General features: G+C 39.8%; 1 pseudogene; it reads left to right on the forward strand.

Annotated features, from left to right (window-relative positions):
• The first annotated feature begins 6,899 nt into the window (after nucleotides 1-6,899).
• On the forward strand, nucleotides 6,900-7,803 carry LOC132435428 (small ribosomal subunit protein uS2-like; annotated as a pseudogene).
• Nucleotides 7,804-13,739: the final 5,936 nt, after the last annotated feature.

Raw genomic sequence — 13,739 nt, forward strand, 5'->3', positions numbered from 1 at the left:
CATACATTATATGTTAGGCACTGTTGAAAAGTATAATATATTTTATATTATTTAATCTTTACAATAATCTTGCAACAATTATTTTTCTGTTTGATAGATTGACAAACAAACAAACAGAAAACCTCATGACCAGAGAAATTAAGTCGTTTGCCTAAAGCCACATTAGATATCAAGTGGTACAGACTTAGGAAATCAGCTCTATCCAAGTCCAGTATCCTCAACCCTACAATGCCTGCCTCCCCAGAGCTCCAGGGCCAGTCTCTTTGTGTCTGGTATAGATTTCTGACTGATCATTTTGGAAGGTTATAAGTTTCTTATACTTTCCTCATTCAATGCTAAATTGAAACAAGAGATTACATCTGCTTTTTAGTTGAATTTCACTGCACAATGATAAAACTAGAAGTTTAATGATCTTGAAAATGCTAATATTTCATGATAAGGAGCCTATATGGACAGTGTACTTGATACCTTAATTGATACTTTTATCTTATGTGAATATAAAACAGCCAATGTCATTGTATAAACTACCTTCTTCTGTGTAACTTGACAGGATCAATATTCTCTGAGATTCTAAGTTTCAAAGACAACTAAACAGTGGGAAGTTGATAAGTGAGGTGCATTGTTATCACTGAGAAACTCACATTTTATTAGGTCTTTTTCTTGTTAAAAAATTCAGATAGGGACATTTTTAAAGGGATGATACAAGGTGTCAGGATGGGTCAATAAATGAAAACAGACTATGTGGAGTGAATAACTAAACTTCCATTGATTGGTACTCTTTACTTCTCCTAGGAATCCTATCTAGTTTTAGAGAAATTTTCATGTAATTATGTCAGCATTCTTACAAAATACTTTAATTTGCAATTTATTTTAAAGCACCCCCTCCAAAAATATCATTGTCAGAATACTAATGTCCTAATCCCATTTCCTGCACAAAGACAGACAATAAGAGTCTTCTAGAAGTGCCACTCTAGCAACAGACAATCTACAGAACGTCGTGACATTGATGTTAGTGCTAACAGGGGTGGGCAAAAGGCAGAAATATGCAGTCCCCCTCTCTTTACAGAATTCCTGGGAACAAGAAGAATAATATTTAAGGACTCTTTCAAATGCCATTTAATGGAGAAATTATGTCATCCATTCCAGTTATATTTATTGAAAATAATATTATCTTTGTAAAGGACTAACATTTATTATTCATATACTTTGTGTTAGGCACTGTGTTTGGTACTTTACTTTTGATTTTGTTTAATTTCACAGTAACCCTATAAGATAGGGTTATATCTAACCCAATAAGATATGATTGACTCCATTTTACAGTTGAGAAAATTTATGATTTTTAAAGATATCAGTGTCTAAAATCACCCTCCTGGCAAATAATAGAGCCAGAAGGTGAAGTAAGGGTTTCTAACTTCAACTTCTAAATTGCTTCCTACCTAGTGCCTATTATGTGCAGAAGCTTTTCCCAGGCACGCAAGTAACAGCTCCCAAATCGAATGGTTACCAGAATTCCTGGGGTGCTTGTAAGGCATACAGATTCCTTGAAGACATCTTAAGAGTTCTGATCCATAGGTCTGGAATGGACTCTCAGAGCAAAGTATCTTCAGCAAGCATCCTAGGAGTTTCTGATTAGCCAATTCAGAATAACTTCCAGGATGTAAAGGGATCTATAAAAGGACTCTACCCTCTAGGTAATTTGATTGTTGCAAAGAATCTAAGCCGCTGACGATGGGAATATACATTCTGAATGTATCTCCTTCTGTAATGCCACACAGTACACTTTATAAATTCTTGATCAATCAGGAGAACAAAGGCATTTATTTGGATAATTACTTGTGTTTTTCAAGATGAGACAAAAGCAAAATTGTTTCAAATGAGTATTCACATAAACCTTTGTACACATTTTAAACTCCAGAATATACAAATTCTCTATGTAAATTTTAACTTACTTAAACATGTTAAATAGCCATGTATGATACCATCATTACTGTCATATAATCCCAATAGCAAGTGTTCTCATAGGATTTAGTGGAAAGGGTTCCGGTTTTACGGTTTTCTTCTATGTCTTTATTCATCTGTTTTTTATTTTACTCGATGTCTATGTATCCAGCTGCTCTGGATTTCCTGAGGCAATCTTGTTATCTCTATGAGGATATTTACTATGAAAATAATACTTAATTAAAGTTCTTAGACCAGTCACTTGTTTTAAGCCCTTTAAATATGTTAATTCATTTGATCCTCAAAATATCTCTACAAAATAGCTCCTGTTATTATGATCCCCATTTTACATGTAAGGGAACTGAGGCAAAGAGTGACTAAGCTTATACCAGTGATCTTTGCTGCATTTAAAAAGTTGCAGTATCTGCATGTGCAAGAAAAATAATGAAATAGCCTATTTCCACCTGGGAACAATAATATTCTAGGTTCTTCAGCACCGGAGTCCAGCCAAGGAAATTATTTGTTTACTGAGCTGCAGTGTAACTCCCTGGAATATCGCTCGCATAAAGCAGTGGCTTAACATTCTACATTATGTACTTATTAACGTGGGCATTGGGCAAGGGTTTGTTTTCACGGGAAAGAGGCAACATTTAGTATCTACAGTGAAATTAAGCCAAATTAGCAACACTCATAAAATCAAGAAATTCTCAGTAGAATTCTCATCAAGGTATTTACACACGATGACTTGTATTATTTTCTTTGTGGAATTTCATGTATGATAAGTATGCATAGAGATATGGGATCTGTAGATGATAATTATCACTGTGGCTAACATTTATAGAGCAATTACTATCTGCTCGGCACTGTGCAAATGTTTTTCGTGGATTATTCCGATTAATCCTGGCACATATCTTGATAAGTAGTTTCTTTGTTCCAGTTTTACAGATAAAAACAATTCTAGAGATATACTTAACATGCCTAAGGTCTAATGAAAGAATTGGTGTTTGAATGTAGATGTCTAACTACAGAGACTGCCTTCTTAATCACCATACTCAGACTGAAACCCAGGTCCACAGATGGACCCAAATATTGAATATTGTCCATTGGTGAGTAACTACCTTCCCCCTTCCCCAAAGAAATCACCTACACAACTACAGGAAATGGAAATTTGTCTTTATACTAGTTTAGGTGAAAACATAATAGATGGACTTTTTAATTGACCACAGTTAGGACTGTAACATTTTAAAAAGCTCATGTAATTTTAAGAGGTGCTGATAGTTGGATTTAATTCACAGAACATTTTTAAGCACCCACCAAATGTCCAGCACTGTGCTTGGTGTTAGATTTACAAAATTTTATAAGATGAGGTTGCAGATCTAGGGAACTTAAGAGTTCCACAAGACTGAGAAGGTTTGTCTGAGACTTGGACACCAGATGGTATGTCCTATAAGCACAGAATCAACAAGTTGCTGTGAGTCCAGGATGAGAATCATTAGTTCTGCTGCAATGGAAATGAACCTAGGACGTTTTCACAGTGGAGATATTATTCAGAGCGGAGTTTTAGAGCTGGGTGGATAGAATTTCACCAGATTGACAAACATGTGGAGGAAGAAATGTGTGATATAATTGGGGATGGTTTGTGCGATGATGTGGTGAGGGGGGCAGTGAGCCTAAAGAGGGCAGACTGGGCTCTCCGGATTATAAAGGAACCAGAGTGCCTTCCCAAAGAGTTTGGATTTTATTCTGTAGGCAGAAAAAATTGTTGTAATCAGGGAGTTATCACTTTTAGGTATGCGTGTCAGATATGATTAGGGCAGTAGCGATGGAGCCAGAAGGGAACAGCTGTGGAGCCGAGGTGGTAGACCTTTGTCCAAGGCACTGAGCACAGAAGGAGGAGGAACAGGTTTGGGGAAAATTAGTTTGCTTTTATATTATGGAATTTGAGGTGCATGCAGGCCACCCAGGTGAGAGATGTTTAATTGGCAGTAGGAAGTGCACGTGATAGGCTGGAACCAGAGGAGAGCCCCTGAGCCGTGCCTGGGAGTTGCAAGTCCAGATGCCTGGGAAGCAGCATCCCAGTGCTGCTTTGTGTTGCTCAGATAGCAGCTGGATTAAATACTCAGTTCTACTTGTCACCTTTAGAAGGAAACCTGGAAGATCCCCCAAAGGCAGCTAGATGATGAAGAATCTGGATTCTACCTTACCTGAGATACCCTTAGTCTGGAAAAGAGAATGCAAAGAGGGAATGATAAATTTCTATAACTGTTAGCAGGGTTTCGGGAGACAGATATTTAGGTAGAGAAATGCAGCTCAAAGTCAGTGGTTCCCTCTCACTAAAAGGCAGCACAGGGAGCGGAGGCCACTCAGCTGCCTGGGCTTTCTGCAGTTGGACAAGAGTGAAAGAAAAACGATTACAATTGGGTATGGGGAAGGCAGCTGCCACCAGAGGGCAGCCACACTTTGAGAACCCCAGCCGGCCAGACCGAGCAGCTCTACCTGAGGGTTTTGTCGGGGAAATGCACAGTGTGGTCGCAGATGACCAACACGTGGGTGGGTAGGAGGGTAAGTCAGAATTTAGAGCCTGCAGGTTCCCAGGGTAGCAGGTAATTTGATTCATTTACCTGGCCATTCAGATTTAACCAGTTAATTTCTCTAAATAGGCTTTTGAATTTCCTTTCTCTTGTAAGGGAAGTTTCCCACTCTTTCCAGAACAGTGTACACTCAGACTAGATTGAGGTAGTAGCTTCCTTTGTATCTGAAGAGGCTGCTGTGATCTCAGTCACAGACAACTTATGAGTTTTGAGAAAATATTAAACAATAATGGTGGAGCCTGAAAGATTGATACAGACTCTACCAGTGCAGAGATATTTGTGGATTTTAGTAGTAGCTACTCTTTCTGAAGTGTGACAAGAGATAATAGGGGTTTAACTCTTTAAATCACACTATGACAATGCTGCAGACTGTGTGATGCTATTTTATTTAACAAATGAGCAAACCAAACCTCAGAGAGACTATCTACCAGCTCCAAGGTATCGCAGCCAGAAAATAACAGGACTGAGGTTTGAGCCCAGATGTGTTTTGCTCTAAAGGCCCTGTTTTTTTTGTTCTGCACAAGGTCTTTATTCTGTTGTCAAAACTTCTTCCAAGAACATCATGGACAAGGCAGGAAGGAGATATGAAAATGCATCCAGGAAAGCATTGGGGATGTCCTGACGTTCTCCAGCTTTGACCCCAGAGCAATGAAAACTTTCTCTGCTGGGAGATAGTGACAACTCTCTGACCTTTTCCAGAAGGAATTGGTGCTATGACTGATATTTAGGTGCTGCCGTAGTTCATCTGAATCTGCTTGGCAATTAAACCACGTATTTTCCCATGCAATTAAACCACTTTGCATGTGATATTTTTTTTTTTTTTTTGCGGTATGCGGGCCTCTCACTGCTGTGGCCTCTCCCGCTGCGGAGCACAGGCTCCGGACGCACAGGCTCAGCGGCCATGGCTCATGGGCCCAGCCGCTCTGCGGCATGTGGGATCCTCCCGGACCGGGGCACGAACCTGTGTCTCCTGCATCGGCAGGCGGACACTCAACCACTGCGCCACCAGGGAAGCCCTGCATGTGATTTTTAATAAACCAGGTCATCTCCAGTGAGGGGAGGAAGGAGCTCTCTGGACATCAGGACTAACAGCTAAGTCCCTATAGAGGAGAAAATAGATTAAATCCTCCTCTCAGGAGAAAAGATGGAGCAGAATCTATCCTCTGCCCTCAACTGGCTTGATGACCTGCACCCCACACCACTCAGGGGAATTTGGGAGGGAAACAGACAAAGCTTATGGCCCTTTGATGGCTTGAGAGAGAGCATTGCACTGGAGTCAGGAGATGCCACTGGAGCTCCTCATTTTTCAATTTGGAAGCTACTCTTTCATAGTAATAATAATGATCCCAGTCATAACAGACACCATATCAAAGTTAAATGTAAAGAACATATCCTTTCTACAGTATTGAACTAATGTTAAAGGCGTGATGCTCTCAGTTGAAAACAACCATTTAAAACAGCAATAATAACAAGAAAATAAGCATGTTTTGAGATTCTTCCTTTCCACCCTGTCGGGCACCCCTGCTTGGTGCTGTTTCGGTACATGAACACAACGGCATATGCGGCTCTTCACTTAGCATAAATGTTTTGGAAGCTGGCGTTGCTAAGCTATGGCCAATTTCAAATGCAAAAATCTACTTCCCCTGGAAAACGTGCTTGCTACAACCTTCATGCCACCTTCGACTATTTGTGTAGTTCCTAAGTGGAATATGTTTGGTTTATGCAAAGCTGAAGGAAAAGGAAAACGGAACAAATATCCAAAAGCACGTTGCTATGTCTTCTTTCTGTACCTTCAAACAATCACACATTTACTCATAAGAGATGCTGAACAAGGTCATCAGATCTAGAGGACACTGTATTTTTTGAGTTGATGATATATTGATCATATTTTCCTCCACAGAGACTGCATTTTTGAAAAGTAGGAAGTTATGTATTTTTTATTTAAACTCCATGTACATGGCTATGATTTATTTGTATTTTATTAATTAGTTTACACATAAGAGTTGTGTACTGAGTGTCACTTCTATGTCAGGCACAGTGATGGCCAACAGATTCTGATTAGAATCCACTTAGAGTCTTAAGCCCTAGCATATTGTGGTTTTATTGTTCACAATTAGGAGAATTTTATGGTACTTTTCTTGGACCCTTTCTTTTGATGCATTGTATTAGTTTCCTATTGCTGCTGTAACAAATTTCAACAAATGTTATGACTTATAACAACACAAACCTATTATCTCACAGTCCTCCCAATTAGAGTTACTGAAATCCAGGTGTCAGCAAGGATGTGTTCCTCCTTTCCGCACTACCCAGACAGGGGTCCATACAGCGTTGTTCTGGACTCCCATCCTAACTTAAAGGGAAACTTTCACAATGTCCGGAGCCCTTGACATCCTGCAAGTGAAGGAGGAGGATGTCCTCAAATTCCTTGCAGCAGGAACCCACTTAGGTGGCACCAACTTTGACTTCCAAATGGAACAGTACATCTACAACAGGAAAAGTGATGGCATCTACATCATAGATCTGAAGAGAACCTGGGAGAAGCTTCTGTTGGCAGCTCGTGCCATTGAATTCCCAGCTGATGTCAGTGTTGTATCCTCCAGGAATACTGGCCGGCAGGCTGTGCTGAAGTTTGCTGCTGCCATTGGAGCCACTCCTATTGCTGGCCATTTCACTCCTGGAACCTTCACTAACCAGATCCAGGCAGCCTTCCGATAGCCAAGACTTCTGGCGGTTACTGATCCCAGGGCTGACCACCAGCCTCTCACAGAGGCCTCTTACGTTAACCTGCCTACCGTCACTCTGTGTAACACAGGCCTCCGCTGTGCTATGTGGACATTGCCATCCTGTGCAACAACAAGGGAGCTCACGCAGTGGGTCTGATGTGGTGGATGCCGGCCTGGGAAGTTCTGCACATGCGTGGGACCATCTCCTGTGAACACCCATGGGAGGTCATGCCTGATCTCTACTTCTACAGAGATCCTGAAGAGATTGAAATGGAATAACAGGCAGCAGCTGGGAAAGCTGTGGCCAAGGAGGAATTTCAGGGTGAATGGACCGCTCCTGAATTCACTGCTACTCACCCTAAGGTGGCGGACTGGTCCGAAGGTGTGCAGGTGCCCTCTGTGCCTACTCAGCAGTTCCCCACTGAAGACTGGTCTGCAGCTCCCACTGCTCAGGCCACTGAATGGGTAGGAGCAACCACTGAGTCATCTTAAGCTGTTCTTCCACAAACTCTTCAAATGGAAATAGGTTGACGGAAAATGAACAGTTTCTTAAAAAAAAAAAAAAAAAGTTTCCTTCTGGAGGTTCTAGGAGAGAATCAAGTCCTTGCATTCTCTTTGCTGATGGTCTCTTCCCTCATTTTCAAATCCAACTGGGTAGCATCTTCAAATCTATTTCTCTCCTCTCTCTCTCTCTCTCTCCCCCCTCTTCCCCCGCCCCCCGCCTCCATCTTCACATCTTCTCTGACTCTCTTGCTTCCCTCTTATAAGCAGCCTTATGATTACATTGGGTCCACCCAGATAATCCAGGGTAATAATCTTGCCAACTCACATTTGCAGTCTCTTGAGCATGTAAGGCAACATCTACACAGGTTCTGGGGATTACGATATAGACTTCTATGTGTGTGTGTGGTGTTCAGCGGGGGGCGTTATCCCACCTACCACATTCGCATATTGAACTCATCTCCTAGCTAAAATTCCTCTGCTTACGCTGTGTACTTTAAAAAAGGAAGTGTTTTTGAAACATTTTCCCAAAAAAATGACATGAAGAAATGTACACCCTTTTTGGGTCTTCACATAGAATGTAGCACCAATCCTCTGGATGCCAGGGCAGATCTCCTAGGAAGTGAATTTCTAAGTGTTGCAGAAGGAAACTGTTCACTGAGTCCACATTTTCTTAGCACAGCACCCCCAAGTTTCAGTTTCTCTAGCTAAAGGTAAAAGCTCTCTGAGTTCTACTGGATGGTACTCTGGGGAATATTTTTGTGTGCTGAACACAATTAAAGTTATAATTCTTTTATTGCATTTATGCATATTAAAATAGAATGTCAACTTAATATTTTGACTCTTAATAAGTTTTCCCCAAAAGGAGATCATTACTCACAGTTCACACAGTGTGAAAGCCATGAATGTGTGCCTCGGTAGCCTGGGATTTACTGTGACTCTATTTCTGTACTGAATACAAATTCATTTAAAAATATATTCATTCCCCTATTCTCCCTGCATTGAGGTTTACGAATGAATAGATGGCGGGTTAGCAGTTCTAAGAATGCTGGGGCAGGGTCATAAGGACTTACGCCTGCTGGAAAGATCCTTTGGGGCAAGAGAGGTCTGTTAGCCCATTCCATGTTTCCCAAGCTGAGGGAGAGGCCAGAGGGCCACATTCTGAGCTGAGAGGTTTTGAAACTTTGCTTTCCTTGGCCCTACAAAGCATAAGCTGTCTGATATTTCTCTCTCTTAAGCTATTTAATGAGGAGGAAGAGAGACATTTTCCCCAGTGTTGAGTGGAAAGGAAGAGTAGATGAGAAGGTATGGCTGGAGGATTTCTAAACCCACAACTACACCCCAGTTTACTCCAAAGATGGAGACACTGTAGCATGAACAGCTGAAGTAGGGTTTTGCTCTTCATTGAAGGTATTTTCTGCAAAGTTTTGGAAGAGTTATGAACTAGTGGGAAGAAACCACATATATAGGCCTTGATACACACACACACACATATTTAGATTAATAAGTTCGTGTTTTAATTAGCCAATGATACAGTGCCATATTATGAATAAACTGGTGATCAGGGATGAAGGAATGGAGTGAGGAAGAGGTTTCCTGGGCCTCAGAGACTCTGATAGGAGCCCAAAGCTGTTGATACTAGTGTTTGTGCAAGAAACGGTTTCATGAGATCAAGAGAACTCAACTCTTGTTGTGGTGTAGTCCTATACGGTTATATTATCATTCAGGAAGAATATACCTTACATTTGACAGAAGGTTTTCAAACGTCAGGACATCCGTGTTCTTGATCCAAATTCAGTGTCAGCAAAGATTGCGTCATCGCCTCTCACTGGCAGTTGTTGCTTTACTTTATAATACTTTTTATATTAGTTATCCTTTGGGGGCAACATGATGAACTTCAGATCTTTTATTGGCTTAGTGTTTTTTTTTTTTTTAAATATTTATTTGGGCTGCTCCTGGTCTTAGCTGCGGCATGTGGGATCTTTGTTGCTGCATGCAGGATCTTTAGTTGCGGCATGTGAACTCTTAGTTGTGGCATGTGGACTTCTTAGTTGCGGCATGTGGACTCCTTGTTGCGGCATGCAGACTTCTTAGTTGCAGCGTGCGGACTCTTGTGGCATGCATGTAGGATCTAGTTCCCCAATCAGGGATCGAACCCGGGCCCCCTGCATTGGGAGTGTGAAGTCTTACCCACTGGACCACCAGGGAAGTCCCTCAATGTTTTTTCTTTTTTTTTAATAGATCTTTATTGGAGTATGATTGCTTCACAGTACTGTGTTAGTTTCTGTTGTACACCAAAGTGAATCAGCCATATGCATACATATATCCCCATATCCCCTCCCTCTTGAGCCTCCCTCCCACCCTCCCTATCCCACCCCTCTAGGTCGTTGCAAAGCACTGAGCTGATCATGATCACCCTGTGCTATGCAGCTGCTTCCCACTAGCTATCTATTTTACGTTTGGTAGTGTATATATGTCCATGCCACTCTCTCACTTCGTCCCAGCTTCCCCCACCCCACCACATCCTCAAGTCCATTCTCTATGTCTATGTCTTTATTCCTGCCCTGCCACTAGGTTCATCAGTGCCATGTTTTTATTTTAGATTCCATATACATGTGCTAGCATACGGTATTTGTTTTTCTCTTTCTTACTTCACTCGGTATGACAGACTCTAGGTCCATCCACCTCACTACAGATAACTCAATTTCGTTCCTTTCTTTGGCTGAGTAATATTCCATTGTATATATGTGCCACATCTTCTTTATCCATCCATCTGTCGATGGACATTTAGGTTGCTTCCATGTTCTGGCTATTGTAAATAGTGCTGCAATGAACATTGTGGTACGTGACTCATTTTGAACTATGGTTTTCTCAGGGTATATGCCCAGTAGGGGGATTGCTGGGTCATATGGTAGTTCTGTTTTTAGTTTTTTAAGGAACCTCCATACTGTTCTCCATAGTGGTTGTATCAATTTATATTCCCACCTACAGTGCAGGAGGGTTTCCTTTTCACAACACCCTTTCCATCATTTGCTGTTTCTAGATTTTTTGATAATGGCCATTCTGACTGGTGTGAGGTGATACCTCATTGTAGTTTTGATGTGCATTTCTCTAATATTCAGTGATGTTGAGCATCTTTTCATGTGTCTCTTGGCCATCTGTATGTCTTCTTTGGTGAAATGTCTATTTAGGTCTTCCACCCATTTCTTAATTGGATTGTTTGTTTTTTTGATATTCAGCTCAATGAACTATTTGTATATTTTGGAGATTAATCCTTTGTCTACTGTTTCATTTGCAAATGTATTCTCCCCTTCGGAGGGTTGTCTTTTCCTCTTGTTTATGGCTTCCCTTGCTGTGCAAAAAGCTTTAAAATTTAATTAGGTCCCATTTGTTTATTTTTGTTTTTATTTTCATTACTCTAGGGGGTGGGTCAAAAAAGATCTTGCTGTGGTTTATGTCGAAGAGTGTTTTTCTTATGTTTTCCTGTAAGAGTTTTATAGTGTCTGGTCTTACATTTAGGTCTTTAATCCATTTGAGTTTATTTTTGTGTATGGTGGTAGGGAATGTTCTAATTTCATTCTTTTACATGTACCTGTCCAGTTTTCCCAGCACCACTTACTGAAGAGGCTGTCTTTTCTCCATTGTATGTTCTTTCCTCTTTTGTTGTAAATTAGGTGATCAATGTGCATGGGTCTATCTCTGGGTACTCTATCCTGTACCATTGATCTATGCCAGTACCATACTGTCTTGATTACTGTAGCTTTGTAGTATACTCTCAGGTCAGGGAGTCTCATTCCTCCAGCTCAATTTTTCTTTCTCAAGATTGCTTTGGCTATTCGGGGTCTTCTGTGTTTCCATGCGAATTGTAAAACTTTTTGTTCTAAATCTGTGAAGAATGCCATTGGTAGTTTGATAGGGCTTGCATTGAATCTGTAGATTGCTTTGGGTAGTATAATCATTTTCACAATGTTGATTCTTCCAATCCAAGAACATGGTATATTTCTCCATCTGTTTATGTCATCTTTGATTTCTTTCATCAGTGTTTTATAGTTTTCTGAGTACAAGTCTTTTGCCTCCTCAGGTCGGTTTATTTCTAGGTATTTTATTCTTTCTGTTGTGATGGTAAATGGGAGTGTTTCCTTAATTTCTTTCTGATTTTTTGTTGTTAGTGTATAAGAATGCCAGAGATTTCTGTGCATTAATTTTGTATCCTGCAACATTACCAAATTCATTGATTAGTGCTAGTAGTTTTCTTGTGGCATCTTTAGGATTTTCTATATATATTATCATGTGGTCTGCAAACAGTGACAGTTTCATTTCTTCTTTTACAATTTGTATTCCTTTTATTTCTTTTTCTTCTCTGATTGCTGTGGCTAGAACTTCCAAAACTATGTTGAATAATAGTGGCAAGAGTGGACATCCTTGTCTTATTCCTGATCTTGGAGGAAATGCTTTCAGTTTTTCATCATTGAGTATGATGTTTGCTGTGGGTTTATCATATATGGCCTTTATTATATTGAGGTAGGTTCCCTCTATGCCCACTTTCTGGAGAGATTTTATCATAAATGGGTGTTGAATTTTGTCAAAAGCTTTTTCTGCACCTATTGAGATTATCATATTGTTTTTATTCCATCATTTGTTAATATGGTGTATCACATTGATTGATTTGTGTATATTGAAGAATCCTTACATCCCTGGGAAAAATCCCACTTGATCATGTTGTATGATCCTTTTAATATCTTGTTGGATTCTGTTTGCTAGTATTTTGTTTAGGATTTTTGCATCTATTTTCATCTGTGATATTGGTCTATAATTTTCCTTTTTTGTGATATCTTTTTCTGGTTTTGATATCAGGGTGATTGTCACTTTGTAGAATGAATTTGGGAATGTTACTCCCTCCGCAGTTTTTTTGAAGAGTTTGAGAAGGAGCAGTGTTAGCTCTTCTCTAAATGTTTGGTAGAATTCACCTGTGAAGCCATCTGGTCCTGGACTTCTGTTTGTTGGAAGATTTTTAATTACAATTTCAATTTCATTACTTGTGACAGGTCTGTTTATTTTTTCTAATTCTTCCTGGTTCAGTCTTGGAAAATTGGACCTTTCCAAGAATTCATCAACTTCTTGGTGTTGTCCATTTTATTGGCATATGTTTATTTGTAGTAGTCTCTTATATTCCTTTGTATTGCTGTGGTGTCAGTTGTAATTTCTCCTTCTTCATTTCTAATTTTATTGATTTGCATCCTCTCCCTTTTTTTTTCTTGATGAGTCTGGCTAAGGGTTTATCAATTTTGTTTATCTTCTGAGTCTGGCTAAGGGTTTATCAATTTTGTTTATCTTCTCAAAGAACCAACGTTTAGTTTTATTGATCTTTGCTATTGTTTTCTTTGTTTCTATTTCATTTATTTCTGCTGTGATATTTATGACTTCTTTCCTTCTACTGACTTCGGGTTTTCTTTGTTCTTCATTCTCTAGTTGCTTTAGGTGTAGGGTTAGATTGTTTATTTGAGATTTTTCTTGTTTCTTGAGGTGAGATTGAATTTCTATAAAATTGCCTCTTAGAACTGCTTTTGCTGCCTCCCATATGTTTTGGGTTGTCGAGTTTTTGTTGTCATTTGTTTCTATGTATTTTTTTTATTTCTTCTTTGATTTCTTCAGTGATTTCTTGGTTATTTAGTAGCGTCCTGTTAGCCTCCATGTATTTGTGTTTTTTTTCAGTTTTTTTCCCGTAATTGATTTCCAGTCTCATAGCATTGTGGTCAGAAATCATGCTTGATACGATTTCAGTTTTCTTAAGTTTTCCGATGCTTGAGTTGTGACCCAAAATGTGATCTATCCTGGAGAATGTTCCATGTGCACTTGAGAAGAAAGTGTATTCTGCGACTTTCAGACGGAATGTTCTATGAATATCAATTAAATCTGTCTGGTCTATTATAAAGCTTGTGTTTCCTTTTATTTTCCGTTGGGATGATCTGTCCATTGGTGTAAGTGG

Source organism: Delphinus delphis, chromosome 12 (genome assembly GCF_949987515.2).
Source record: "Delphinus delphis chromosome 12, mDelDel1.2, whole genome shotgun sequence".
Classification (NCBI taxonomy): domain Eukaryota; kingdom Metazoa; phylum Chordata; class Mammalia; order Artiodactyla; family Delphinidae; genus Delphinus; species Delphinus delphis.